Genomic DNA, 14,209 nt, shown 5'->3' on the forward strand with positions numbered 1-14,209 from the left:
GGTCACACCCTTCCCCCACCCCATGGCTCTGCATGTGTACATAACCCTTCAGTAATTATTACTCATTAGTTGATAGCCTATAACAAATTTGGTAAAGCTAACAATGCTTTTCTGCATCACTGTTACATCTTTGTGATTTACCAAAGGGTAACAGAACTGTCATTTTTCCGTTTCTATCAAGGGGTCGCCACAGCAGACCATCCAATCTGCACACAACTTTGGCACAGGTTTTATGCCGGATGCCCTTTCGGATGCAACTCTTATATTTTATCTGAGTTTGCTTCTGGCACTGCCTCCAGTGGCTGGGGTTTGGCCGTTGGGAATCCTTTACTTTTGGCATGTGTTTGTAAGGGAAGGCAGTAGGCAGCGTCACCTTTGAAGTTATATTGTTAGCCTGTCACGGAGGCTCATCATCAACTGCAATGTTTAATAATATTTAATGTTGTGGAAATAATTTAAATCACACAGTAAGTTTCTTTGATTAGTAACATAAAGAAATGCTTGTTGATGACAAAAAATAGATATTAAAGTCAACAATCAGTAACTGGGGCAAATCTTTGGCAACAATGTTTGTACAAACTTTGTACATGGGTGTGGGTACATAACCTAATGCACTCCAAGAGGTTATGTCTAAATGTACCTCTAGGGGATGCTAAAATTCACAAATCCACTCCAAGAGGTTATGTCTAAATGTACCTCTAGGGGTGCTATAATTCACAAATGAGTAAAATTGCTCATACCTTTTAAACCAATCGACATCAAATCCTGATTCTTCTTTCTCCAAATTTTCTTAAAACGAATTTTAATTAGGGTTATTCCTACAAGTGATTAAAAATATGGTAACGCTTCACGATTTTGCGTGTCATCCTTGCGCAGGGGCCATGCTAATCTTCTCTGTATCGTTCCAATTTTAGTATATGCGGGGCCGTAGCACCCACGAACTCGGCTTGTCACGGGCCCCTATAAGTGTGGAGGGCCCTTTCCACATGTACTGTTCATGGCGAGTAGAATAGACCCACATAGGTTTTCCCCGTAGATTTGCAGCACCGATCTGAATACAACCATGTTACACAATCTTTACAGGCATGCTTATTGCCCCAGTAAACCATTAAACACTATAAAATGTTTAACTTTTTTGATTTAATGTCTCAGACTGCAGAGGTGCATGCTGGGAGTATGGAGAATCAGGCACGTGCTGGCGTTCTAATTTGTCCACTGTGTGATCAAGTACTCTGTCCTTTGTTCTCATGGTCACACCCTTCCCCCACCCCGTGGCTCTGCATGTGTACATAACCCTTCAGTAATTATTACTCATTAGTTGATAGCCTATAACAAATTTGGTAAAGCTAACAATGCTTTTCTGCATCACTGTTATATCTTTGTGATTTACAAAAGGGTAACAGAACTGTCATTTTTCCGTTTCTATCGAGGGGTCGCCACAGCAGACCATCCAATCTGCACACAACTTTGGCACAGGTTTTATGCCGGATGCCCTTTCGGATGCAACTCTCCTATTTTATCTGAGTTTGCTCCTGGCACTGCCTCCAGTGGCTGGGGTTTGGCCGTTGGGAATCCTTTACTTTTGGCATGTGTTTGTAAGGGAAGGCAGTAGGCAGCGTCACCTTTGAAGTTATATTGTTAGCCTGTCACGGAGGCTCATCATCAACTGCAATGTTTAATAATATTTAATGTTGTGGAAATAATTTAAATCACACAGTAAGTTTCTCTGATTAGTAACATAAAGAAATGCTTGTTGATGACAAAAAATAGATATTAAAGTCAACAATCAGTAACTGGGGCAAATCTTTGGCAACAATGTTTGTACAAACTTTGTACATGGGTGTGGGTACATAACCTAATGCACTCCAAGAGGTTATGTCTAAATGTACCTCTAGGGGATGCTAAAATTCACAAATCCACTCCAAGAGGTTATGTCTAAATGTACCTCTAGGGGATGCTAAAATTCACAAATCCACTCCAAGAGGCTATGTCTAAATGTACCTCTAGGGGGTGCTATAATTCACAAATGAGTAAAATTGCTCATACCTTTTAAACCAATCGACATCAAATCCTGATTCTTCTTTCTCCAAATTTCCTAAAACGAATTTGAAATTCCACAATTTGAGGCAATATCTCAGCAATGGCTTGTTGTACTGGCATAAAATGTAATGTCGGGTCCCTATGGTCTTCTTTCAACACAGTAAATTGAAGTCAGAGTGGCTTGGATTCTAGTTGTTTCTAACTGGTTAAAATGCATTTTTCTTAGGGTTTGGAAGTGTTTTTAGGGGTTTAGGAGATTTAATTAGGGTTATTTCTACAAGTGATTAAAAATATGGTAACGCTTCACGATTTTGCGTGTCATCCTTGCGCAGGGGCCATGCTAATCTTCTCTGTATCGTTCCAATTTTAGTATATGCGGGGCCGTAGCACCCACGAACTCGGCTTGTCACGGGCCCCTATAAGTGTGGAGGGCCCTTTCCACATGTACTGTTCATGGCGAGTAGAATAGACCCACATAGGTTTTCCCCGTAGATTTGCAGCACCGATCTGAATACAACCATGTTACACAATCTTTACAGGCATGCTTATTGCCCCAGTAAACCATTAAACACTATAAAATGTTTAACTTTTTTTATTTAATGTCTCAGACTGCAGAGGTGCATGCTGGGAGTATGGAGAATCAGGCACGTGCTGGCGTTTTAATTTGTCCACTGTGTGATCAAGTACTCTGTCCTTTGTTCTCATGGTCACACCCTTCCCCCACCCCATGGCTCTGCATGTGTACATAACCCTTTAGTAATTATTACTCATTAGTTGATAGCCTATAACAAATTTGGTAAAGCTAACAATGCTTTTCTGCATCACTGTTACATCTTTGTGATTTACCAAAGGGTAACAGAACTGTCATTTTTCTGTTTCTATCAAGGGGTCGCCACAGCAGACCATCCAATCTGCACACAACTTTGGCACAGGTTTTATGCCGGATGCCCTTTCGGATGCAACTCTTATATTTTATCTGAGTTTGCTTCTGGCACTGCCTCCAGTGGCTGGGGTTTGGCCGTTGGGAATCCTTTACTTTTGGCATGTGTTTGTAAGGGAAGGCAGTAGGCAGCGTCACCTTTGAAGTTATATTGTTAGCCTGCCACGGAGGCTCATCATCAACTGCAATGTTTAATAATATTTAATGTTGTGGAAATAATTTAAATCACACAGTAAGTTTCTCTGATTAGTAACATAAAGAAATGCTTGTTGATGACAAAAAATAGATATTAAAGTCAACAATCAGTAACTGGGGCAAATCTTTGGCAACAATGTTTGTACAAACTTTGTACATGGGTGTGGGTACATAACCTAATGCACTCCAAGAGGTTATGTCTAAATGTACCTCTAGGGGATGCTAAAATTCACAAATCCACTCCAAGAGGCTATGTCTAAATGTACCTCTAGGGGGTGCTATAATTCCCAAATGAGTAAAATTGCTCATACCTTTTAAACCAATCGACATCAAATCCTGATTCTTCTTTCTCCAAATTTCCTAAAACGAATTTGAAATTCCACAATTTGAGGCAATATCTCAGCAATGGCTTGTTGTACTGGCATAAAATGTAATGTCGGGTCCCTATGGTCTTCTTTCAACACAGTAAATTGAAGTCAGAGTGGCTTGGATTCTAGTTGTTTCTAACTGGTTAAAATGCATTTTTCTTAGGGTTTGGAAGTGTTTTTAGGGGTTTAGGAGATTTAATTAGGGTTATTTCTACAAGTGATTAAAAATATGGTAACGCTTCACGATTTTGCGTGTCATCCTTGCGCAGGGGCCATGCTAATCTTCTCTGTATCGTTCCAATTTTAGTATATGCGGGGCCGTAGCACCCACGAACTCGGCTTGTCACGGGCCCCTATAAGTGTGGAGGGCCCTTTCCACATGTACTGTTCATGGCGAGTAGAATAGACCCACATAGGTTTTCCCCGTAGATTTGCAGCACCGATCTGAATACAACCATGTTACACAATCTTTACAGGCATGCTTATTGCCCCAGTAAACCATTAAACACTATAAAATGTTTAACTTTTTTTATTTAATGTCTCAGACTGCAGAGGTGCATGCTGGGAGTATGGAGAATCAGGCACGTGCTGGCGTTCTAATTTGTCCACTGTGTGATCAAGTACTCTGTCCTTTGTTCTCATGGTCACACCCTTCCCCCACCCCGTGGCTCTGCATGTGTACATAACCCTTCAGTAATTATTACTCATTAGTTGATAGCCTATAACAAATTTGGTAAAGCTAACAATGCTTTTCTGCATCACTGTTATATCTTTGTGATTTCCAAAGGGTAACAGAACTGTCATTTTTCCGTTTCTATCGAGGGGTCGCCACAGCAGACCATCCAATCTGCACACAACTTTGGCACAGGTTTTATGCCGGATGCCCTTTCGGATGCAACTCTCCTATTTTATCTGAGTTTGCTTCTCGCACTGCCTCCAGTGGCTGGGGTTTGGCCGTTGGGAATCCTTTACTTTTGGCATGTGTTTGTAAGGGAAGGCAGTAGGCAGCGTCACCTTTGAAGTTATATTGTTAGCCTGTCACGGAGGCTCATCATCAACTGCAATGTTGAATAATATTTAATGTTGTGGAAATAATTTAAATCACACAGTAAGTTTCTCTGATTAGTAACATAAAGAAATGCTTGTTGATGACAAAAAATAGATATTAAAGTCAACAATCAGTAACTGGGGCAAATCTTTGGCAACAATGTTTGTACAAACTTTGTACATGGGTGTGGGTACATAACCTAATGCACTCCAAGAGGTTATGTCTAAATGTACCTCTAGGGGATGCTAAAATTCACAAATCCACTCCAAGAGGCTATGTCTAAATGTACCTCTAGGGGGTGCTATAATTCACAAATGAGTAAAATTGCTCATACCTTTTAAACCAATCGACATCAAATCCTGATTCTTCTTTCTCCAAATTTCCTAAAACGAATTTGAAATTCCACAATTTGAGGCAATATCTCAGCAATGGCTTGTTGTACTGGCATAAAATGTAATGTCGGGTCCCTATGGTCTTCTTTCAACACAGTAAATTGAAGTCAGAGTGGCTTGGATTCTAGTTGTTTCTAACTGGTTAAAATGCATTTTTCTTAGGGTTTGGAAGTGTTTTTAGGGGTTTAGGAGATTTAATTAGGGTTATTTCTACAAGTGATTAAAAATATGGTAACGCTTCACGATTTTGCGTGTCATCCTTGCGCAGGGGCCATGCTAATCTTCTCTGTATCGTTCCAATTTTAGTATATGCGGGGCCGTAGCACCCACGAACTCGGCTTGTCACGGGCCCCTATAAGTGTGGAGGGCCCTTTCCACATGTACTGTTCATGGCGAGTAGAATAGACCCACATAGGTTTTCCCCGTAGATTTGCAGCACCGATCTGAATACAACCATGTTACACAATCTTTACAGGCATGCTTATTGCCCCAGTAAACCATTAAACACTATAAAATGTTTAACTTTTTTTATTTAATGTCTCAGACTGCAGAGGTGCATGCTGGGAGTATGGAGAATCAGGCACGTGCTGGCGTTCTAATTTGTCCACTGTGTGATCAAGTACTCTGTCCTTTGTTCTCATGGTCACACCCTTCCCCCACCCCATGGCTCTGCATGTGTACATAACCCTTCAGTAATTATTACTCATTAGTTGATAGCCTATAACAAATTTGGTAAAGCTAACAATGCTTTTCTGCATCACTGTTACATCTTTGTGATTTACCAAAGGGTAACAGAACTGTCATTTTTCCGTTTCTATCAAGGGGTCGCCACAGCAGACCATCCAATCTGCACACAATTTTGGCACAGGTTTTATGCCGGATGCCCTTTCGGATGCAACTCTTATATTTTATCTGAGTTTGCTTCTGGCACTGCCTCCAGTGGCTGGGGTTTGGCCGTTGGGAATCCTTTACTTTTGGCATGTGTTTGTAAGGGAAGGCAGTAGGCAGCGTCACCTTTGAAGTTATATTGTTAGCCTGTCACGGAGGCTCATCATCAACTGCAATGTTTAATAATATTTAATGTTGTGGAAATAATTTAAATCACACAGTAAGTTTCTTTGATTAGTAACATAAAGAAATGCTTGTTGATGACAAAAAATAGATATTAAAGTCAACAATCAGTAACTGGGGCAAATCTTTGGCAACAATGTTTGTACAAACTTTGTACATGGGTGTGGGTACATAACCTAATGCACTCCAAGAGGTTATGTCTAAATGTACCTCTAGGGGATGCTAAAATTCACAAATCCACTCCAAGAGGTTATGTCTAAATGTACCTCTAGGGGTGCTATAATTCACAAATGAGTAAAATTGCTCATACCTTTTAAACCAATCGACATCAAATCCTGATTCTTCTTTCTCCAAATTTTCTTAAAACGAATTTTAATTAGGGTTATTCCTACAAGTGATTAAAAATATGGTAACGCTTCACGATTTTGCGTGTCATCCTTGCGCAGGGGCCATGCTAATCTTCTCTGTATCGTTCCAATTTTAGTATATGCGGGGCCGTAGCACCCACGAACTCGGCTTGTCACGGGCCCCTATAAGTGTGGAGGGCCCTTTCCACATGTACTGTTCATGGCGAGTAGAATAGACCCACATAGGTTTTCCCCGTAGATTTGCAGCACCGATCTGAATACAACCATGTTACACAATCTTTACAGGCATGCTTATTGCCCCAGTAAACCATTAAACACTATAAAATGTTTAACTTTTTTTATTTAATGTCTCAGACTGCAGAGGTGCATGCTGGGAGTATGGAGAATCAGGCACGTGCTGGCGTTCTAATTTGTCCACTGTGTGATCAAGTACTCTGTCCTTTGTTCTCATGGTCACACCCTTCCCCCACCCCGTGGCTCTGCATGTGTAAATAACCCTTCAGTAATTATTACTCATTAGTTGATAGCCTATAACAAATTTGGTAAAGCTAACAATGCTTTTCTGCATCACTGTTATATCTTTGTGATTTACAAAAGGGTAACAGAACTGTCATTTTTCCGTTTCTATCGAGGGGTCGCCACAGCAGACCATCCAATCTGCACACAACTTTGGCACAGGTTTTATGCCGGATGCCCTTTCGGATGCAACTCTCCTATTTTATCTGAGTTTGCTCCTGGCACTGCCTCCAGTGGCTGGGGTTTGGCCGTTGGGAATCCTTTACTTTTGGCATGTGTTTGTAAGGGAAGGCAGTAGGCAGCGTCACCTTTGAAGTTATATTGTTAGCCTGTCACGGAGGCTCATCATCAACTGCAATGTTTAATAATATTTAATGTTGTGGAAATAATTTAAATCACACAGTAAGTTTCTCTGATTAGTAACATAAAGAAATGCTTGTTGATGACAAAAAATAGATATTAAAGTCAACAATCAGTAACTGGGGCAAATCTTTGGCAACAATGTTTGTACAAACTTTGTACATGGGTGTGGGTACATAACCTAATGCACTCCAAGAGGTTATGTCTAAATGTACCTCTAGGGGATGCTAAAATTCACAAATCCACTCCAAGAGGTTATGTCTAAATGTACCTCTAGGGGATGCTAAAATTCACAAATCCACTCCAAGAGGCTATGTCTAAATGTACCTCTAGGGGGTGCTATAATTCACAAATGAGTAAAATTGCTCATACCTTTTAAACCAATCGACATCAAATCCTGATTCTTCTTTCTCCAAATTTCCTAAAACGAATTTGAAATTCCACAATTTGAGGCAATATCTCAGCAATGGCTTGTTGTACTGGCATAAAATGTAATGTCGGGTCCCTATGGTCTTCTTTCAACACAGTAAATTGAAGTCAGAGTGGCTTGGATTCTAGTTGTTTCTAACTGGTTAAAATGCATTTTTCTTAGGGTTTGGAAGTGTTTTTAGGGGTTTAGGAGATTTAATTAGGGTTATTTCTACAAGTGATTAAAAATATGGTAACGCTTCACGATTTTGCGTGTCATCCTTGCGCAGGGGCCATGCTAATCTTCTCTGTATCGTTCCAATTTTAGTATATGCGGGGCCGTAGCACCCACGAACTCGGCTTGTCACGGGCCCCTATAAGTGTGGAGGGCCCTTTCCACATGTACTGTTCATGGCGAGTAGAATAGACCCACATAGGTTTTCCCCGTAGATTTGCAGCACCGATCTGAATACAACCATGTTACACAATCTTTACAGGCATGCTTATTGCCCCAGTAAACCATTAAACACTATAAAATGTTTAACTTTTTTTATTTAATGTCTCAGACTGCAGAGGTGCATGCTGGGAGTATGGAGAATCAGGCACGTGCTGGCGTTTTAATTTGTCCACTGTGTGATCAAGTACTCTGTCCTTTGTTCTCATGGTCACACCCTTCCCCCACCCCATGGCTCTGCATGTGTACATAACCCTTTAGTAATTATTACTCATTAGTTGATAGCCTATAACAAATTTGGTAAAGCTAACAATGCTTTTCTGCATCACTGTTACATCTTTGTGATTTACCAAAGGGTAACAGAACTGTCATTTTTCTGTTTCTATCAAGGGGTCGCCACAGCAGACCATCCAATCTGCACACAACTTTGGCACAGGTTTTATGCCGGATGCCCTTTCGGATGCAACTCTTATATTTTATCTGAGTTTGCTTCTGGCACTGCCTCCAGTGGCTGGGGTTTGGCCGTTGGGAATCCTTTACTTTTGGCATGTGTTTGTAAGGGAAGGCAGTAGGCAGCGTCACCTTTGAAGTTATATTGTTAGCCTGTCACGGAGGCTCATCATCAACTGCAATGTTTAATAATATTTAATGTTGTGGAAATAATTTAAATCACACAGTAAGTTTCTTTGATTAGTAACATAAAGAAATGCTTGTTGATGACAAAAAATAGATATTAAAGTCAACAATCAGTAACTGGGGCAAATCTTTGGCAACAATGTTTGTACAAACTTTTTACATGGGTGTGGGTACATAACCTAATGCACTCCAAGAGGTTATGTCTAAATGTACCTCTAGGGGATGCTAAAATTCACAAATCCACTCCAAAAGGTTATGTCTAAATGTACCTCTAGGGGGTGCTATAATTCACAAATGAGTAAAATTGCTCATACCTTTTAAACCAATCGACATCAAATCCTGATTCTTCCTTCTCCAAATTTTCTTAAAACGAATTTTAATTAGGGTTATTCCTACAAGTGATTAAAAATATGGTAACGCTTCACGATTTTGCGTGTCATCCTTGCGCAGGGGCCATGCTAATCTTCTCTGTATCGTTCCAATTTTAGTATATGCGGGGCCGTAGCACCCACGAACTCGGCTTGTCACGGGCCCCTATAAGTGTGGAGGGCCCTTTCCACATGTACTGTTCATGGCGAGTAGAATAGACCCACATAGGTTTTCCCCGTAGATTTGCAGCACCGATCTGAATACAACCATGTTACACAATCTTTACAGGCATGCTCATTGCCCCAGTAAACCATTAAACACTATAAAATGTTTAACTTTTTTTATTTAATGTCTCAGACTGCAGAGGTGCATGCTGGGAGTATGGAGAATCAGGCACGTGCTGGCGTTTTAATTTGTCCACTGTGTGATCAAGTACTCTGTCCTTTGTTCTCATGGTCACACCCTTCCCCCACCCCATGGCTCTGCATGTGTACATAACCCTTTAGTAATTATTACTCATTAGTTGATAGCCTATAACAAATTTGGTAAAGCTAACAATGCTTTTCTGCATCACTGTTACATCTTTGTGATTTACCAAAGGGTAACAGAACTGTCATTTTTCCGTTTCTATCAAGGGGTCGCCACAGCAGACCATCCAATCTGCACACAACTTTGGCACAGGTTTTATGCCGGATGCCCTTTCGGATGCAACTCTTATATTTTATCTGAGTTTGCTTCTGGCACTGCCTCCAGTGGCTGGGGTTTGGCCGTTGGGAATCCTTTACTTTTGGCATGTGTTTGTAAGGGAAGGCAGTAGGCAGCGTCACCTTTGAAGTTATATTGTTAGCCTGTCACGGAGGCTCATCATCAACTGCAATGTTTAATAATATTTAATGTTGTGGAAATAATTTAAATCACACAGTAAGTTTCTTTGATTAGTAACATAAAGAAATGCTTGTTGATGACAAAAAATAGATATTAAAGTCAACAATCAGTAACTGGGGCAAATCTTTGGCAACAATGTTTGTACAAACTTTGTACATGGGTGTGGGTACATAACCTAATGCACTCCAAGAGGTTATGTCTAAATGTACCTCTAGGGGATGCTAAAATTCACAAATCCACTCCAAGAGGTTATGTCTAAATGTACCTCTAGGGGGTGCTATAATTCACAAATGAGTAAAATTGCTCATACCTTTTAAACCAATCGACATCAAATCCTGATTCTTCTTTCTCCAAATTTTCTTAAAACGAATTTTAATTAGGGTTATTCCTACAAGTGATTAAAAATATGGTAACGCTTCACGATTTTGCGTGTCATCCTTGCGCAGGGGCCATGCTAATCTTCTCTGTATCGTTCCAATTTTAGTATATGCGGGGCCGTAGCACCCATGAACTCGGCTTGTCACTGGCCCCTATAAGTGTGGAGGGCCCTTTCCACATGTACTGTTCATGGCGAGTAGAATAGACCCACATAGGTTTTCCCCGTAGATTTGCAGCACCGATCTGAATACAACCATGTTACACAATCTTTACAGGCATGCTTATTGCCCCAGTAAACCATTAAACACTATAAAATGTTTAACTTTTTTTATTTAATGTCTCAGACTGCAGAGGTGCATGCTGGGAGTATGGAGAATCAGGCACGTGCTGGCGTTCTAATTTGTCCACTGTGTGATCAAGTACTCTGTCCTTTGTTCTCATGGTCACACCCTTCCCCCACCCCATGGCTCTGCATGTGTACATAACCCTTCAGTAATTATTACTCATTAGTTGATAGCCTATAACAAATTTGGTAAAGCTAACAATGCTTTTCTGCATCACTGTTACATCTTTGTGATTTACCAAAGGGTAACAGAACTGTCATTTTTCCGTTTCTATCAAGGGGTCGCCACAGCAGACCATCCAATCTGCACACAACTTTGGCACAGGTTTTATGCCGGATGCCCTTTCGGATGCAACTCTTATATTTTATCTGAGTTTGCTTCTGGCACTGCCTCCAGTGGCTGGGGTTTGGCCGTTGGGAATCCTTTACTTTTGGCATGTGTTTGTAAGGGAAGGCAGTAGGCAGCGTCACCTTTGAAGTTATATTGTTAGCCTGTCACGGAGGCTCATCATCAACTGCAATGTTTAATAATATTTAATGTTGTGGAAATAATTTAAATCACACAGTAAGTTTCTTTGATTAGTAACATAAAGAAATGCTTGTTGATGACAAAAAATAGATATTAAAGTCAACAGTCAGTAACTGGGGCAAATCTTTGGCAACAATGTTTGTACAAACTTTGTACATGGGTGTGGGTACATAACCTAATGCACTCCAAGAGGTTATGTCTAAATGTACCTCTAGGGGGTGCTATAATTCACAAATGAGTAAAATTGCTCATACCTTTTAAACCAATCGACATCAAATCCTGATTCTTCTTTCTCCAAATTTTCTTAAAACGAATTTTAATTAGGGTTATTCCTACAAGTGATTAAAAATATGGTAACGCTTCACGATTTTGCGTGTCATCCTTGCGCAGGGGCCATGCTAATCTTCTCTGTATCGTTCCAATTTTAGTATATGCGGGGCCGTAGCACCCACGAACTCGGCTTGTCACGGGCCCCTATAAGTGTGGAGGGCCCTTTCCACATGTACTGTTCATGGCGAGTAGAATAGACCCACATAGGTTTTCCCCGTAGATTTGCAGCACCGATCTGAATACAACCATGTTACACAATCTTTACAGGCATGCTTATTGCCCCAGTAAACCATTAAACACTATAAAATGTTTATTTTTTTTATTTAATGTCTCAGACTGCAGAGGTGCATGCTGGGAGTAAGGAGAATCAGGCACATGCTGGCGTTCTAATTTGTCCACTGTGTGATCAAGTACTCTGTCCTTTGTTCTCATGGTCACACCCTTCCCCCACCCCGTGGCTCTGCATGTGTACATAACCCTTCAGTAATTATTACTCATTAGTTGATAGCTTAAAACAAATTTGGTAAAGCTAACAATGCTTTTCTGCATCACTGTTATATCTTTGTGATTTACAAAAGGGTAACAGAACTGTCATTTTTCCGTTTCTATCGAGGGTTCGCCACAGCAGACCATTCAATCTGCACACAACTTTGGCACAGGTTTTATGCCGGATGCCCTTTCGGATGCAACTCTTCTATATTATCTGAGTTTGCTTCTGGCACTGCCTCCAGTGGCTGGGGTTTGGCCGTTGGGAATCCTTTACTTTTGGCATGTGTTTGTAAGGGAAGGCAGTAGGCAGCGTCACCTTTGAAGTTATATTGTTAGCCTGTCACGGAGGCTCATCATCAACTGCAATGTTTAATAATATTTAATGTTGTGGAAATAATTTAAATCACACAGTAAGTCTCTCTGATTAGTAACATAAAGAAATGCTTGTTGATGACAAAAACTAGATATTAAAGTCAACAATCAGTAACTGGGGAAAAACTTTGGCAACAATGTTTGTACAAACTTTGTACATGGGTGTGGGTACATAACCTAATGCACTCCAAGAGGTTATGTCTAAATGTACCTCTAGGGGATGCTAAAATTCACAAATCCACTCCAAGAGGTTATGTCTAAATGTACCTCTAGGGGGTGCTATAATTCACAAATGAGTAAAATTGCTCATACCTTTTAAACCAATCCACATCAAATCCTGAATCTTCTTTCTCCAAATTTCCTAAAACGAATTTGAAATTCCACAATTTGAGGCAATATCTCAGCAATGGCTTGTTGTACTGGCATAAAATGTAATGTCGGGTCCCTATGGTCTTCTTTCAACACAGTAAATTGAAGTCAGAGTGGCTTGGATTCTAGTTGTTTCTAACTGGTTAAACTGCATTTTTCTTCGGGTTTGGAAGTGTTTTTAGGGGTTTAGTAGATTTAATTAGGGTTATTTCTACAAGTGATTAAAAATATGGTAACGCTTCACGATTTTGCGTGTCATCCTTGCGCCTATAGGGGTCCCAAGTTCTCGTCTCACACAGTCCGAGTTGTCTGAGTTTTACAGGTCCCGTCTCCTGCAATTCTGAACGCGGATTCGTCCGTCTGGGTTTTGCGCTCTGTTTCAATTGGCTGTCTAGGTTCTGTCCCGTCCCCCCGATTGGTTCGCACCTAGCCAGGAGGAGCAAACTCGCCAGTCTGACTCCACCACGAGATGAGCAGTGGTGAGTGCGACTTTTTTATTATAACTTTTTACCTTTTAAAAGAAATCAAACACAAACCACGTGAATTTGTGTTATATTAAAGCAACATGTGCCTGCCTCTAACAGCATGGGCTTTTTAAGATTCCTTTTTCCTAACGCTGTCATGTATTTTATTGCGCGCTAACATCTCCTCAGCTTTATTTCTTTATTTTTTATTGTTCCTCGAATAACCTAACGAGTGCAGGTTGTCATACAATACACCAGATAAAATTCCATGTAATATTCAATAAAGTTAATGTCGGTCGGTCTTTGTGTATCATCATGCTGTTGTTGTTTTTCCTACGGCGGCGCCGCCGCGACGTCTCCAGCCTGCCTAACTCACTGTTGTTTTCTATCCAAAATGTGCGCGCGCCGTGTTTTATGCAAAATGCGCTTTGGCTCATGCAGAAAGGTGCGCGCTTTGTTGTGGTTTGCGCAATATTTGTCGTGCGCTCACAACTATGTGTGTCCTTCACTGACGCAGCGTTTTGTATCTGTGTTTTAATAGCCTGTCTGCACTGTAGTTAATTCATACATGATTAAGTCGTCTTTCGCTGTCATCAAAGCCTTTTCTGTCATTAGTCTGACCTTTTTTTTATATTCCCATGAAGCTGCACATATCAAGTGTCCTAAATGGTCAGGGTTCTAAAATATCATTTTTTTTTTTTTTTTTGCCAGTAGAATTGTTACAACTTAATTATTCAATGCACAAATAACTCAGTCAATGTCTCTTAAGTATTGACTCTTTGAAATGTAAATAGTGTGAACGATGGTTTCTCACCTCATTCACGACTGGGCTCACTGACAGATAGGTGAGGAATTCCTATACACTGTAAAAAAAAACAGTTGTGT

At 40.5% G+C, this 14,209-nt stretch overlaps 9 non-coding genes across 9 annotated transcripts; all 9 read right to left on the reverse strand.

The window, feature by feature from the left end:
- Positions 1 to 831: 831 nt before the first annotated feature.
- LOC128518182 (U6 spliceosomal RNA) lies at positions 832 to 938 on the reverse strand. Its single transcript, XR_008357640.1, has one exon. It is a non-coding gene; the product is annotated as a U6 spliceosomal RNA (small nuclear RNA).
- A 1,389-nt stretch (positions 939 to 2,327) lies between these two features.
- On the reverse strand, positions 2,328 to 2,434 carry LOC128518183 (U6 spliceosomal RNA). The gene has a single exon (XR_008357641.1). It is a non-coding gene; the product is annotated as a U6 spliceosomal RNA (small nuclear RNA).
- A 1,333-nt stretch (positions 2,435 to 3,767) lies between these two features.
- Positions 3,768 to 3,874, reverse strand: LOC128518184 (U6 spliceosomal RNA). Its single transcript, XR_008357642.1, has one exon. It is a non-coding gene; the product is annotated as a U6 spliceosomal RNA (small nuclear RNA).
- Positions 3,875 to 5,206: 1,332 nt separating this feature from the next.
- LOC128518185 (U6 spliceosomal RNA) lies at positions 5,207 to 5,313 on the reverse strand. Its single transcript, XR_008357643.1, has one exon. It is a non-coding gene; the product is annotated as a U6 spliceosomal RNA (small nuclear RNA).
- Positions 5,314 to 6,455: 1,142 nt separating this feature from the next.
- Positions 6,456 to 6,562, reverse strand: LOC128518186 (U6 spliceosomal RNA). The gene has a single exon (XR_008357644.1). It is a non-coding gene; the product is annotated as a U6 spliceosomal RNA (small nuclear RNA).
- Positions 6,563 to 7,951: 1,389 nt separating this feature from the next.
- On the reverse strand, positions 7,952 to 8,058 carry LOC128518187 (U6 spliceosomal RNA). Its single transcript, XR_008357645.1, has one exon. It is a non-coding gene; the product is annotated as a U6 spliceosomal RNA (small nuclear RNA).
- Positions 8,059 to 9,201: 1,143 nt separating this feature from the next.
- Positions 9,202 to 9,308, reverse strand: LOC128518189 (U6 spliceosomal RNA). Its single transcript, XR_008357647.1, has one exon. It is a non-coding gene; the product is annotated as a U6 spliceosomal RNA (small nuclear RNA).
- Positions 9,309 to 10,451: 1,143 nt separating this feature from the next.
- Positions 10,452 to 10,556, reverse strand: LOC128518196 (U6 spliceosomal RNA). Its single transcript, XR_008357654.1, has one exon. It is a non-coding gene; the product is annotated as a U6 spliceosomal RNA (small nuclear RNA).
- Positions 10,557 to 11,645: 1,089 nt separating this feature from the next.
- Positions 11,646 to 11,752, reverse strand: LOC128518190 (U6 spliceosomal RNA). Its single transcript, XR_008357648.1, has one exon. It is a non-coding gene; the product is annotated as a U6 spliceosomal RNA (small nuclear RNA).
- Positions 11,753 to 14,209: the final 2,457 nt, after the last annotated feature.

The sequence above is a fragment of the Clarias gariepinus genome, chromosome 2, assembly GCF_024256425.1.
Source record: "Clarias gariepinus isolate MV-2021 ecotype Netherlands chromosome 2, CGAR_prim_01v2, whole genome shotgun sequence".
Lineage (NCBI taxonomy): Eukaryota > Metazoa > Chordata > Actinopteri > Siluriformes > Clariidae > Clarias > Clarias gariepinus.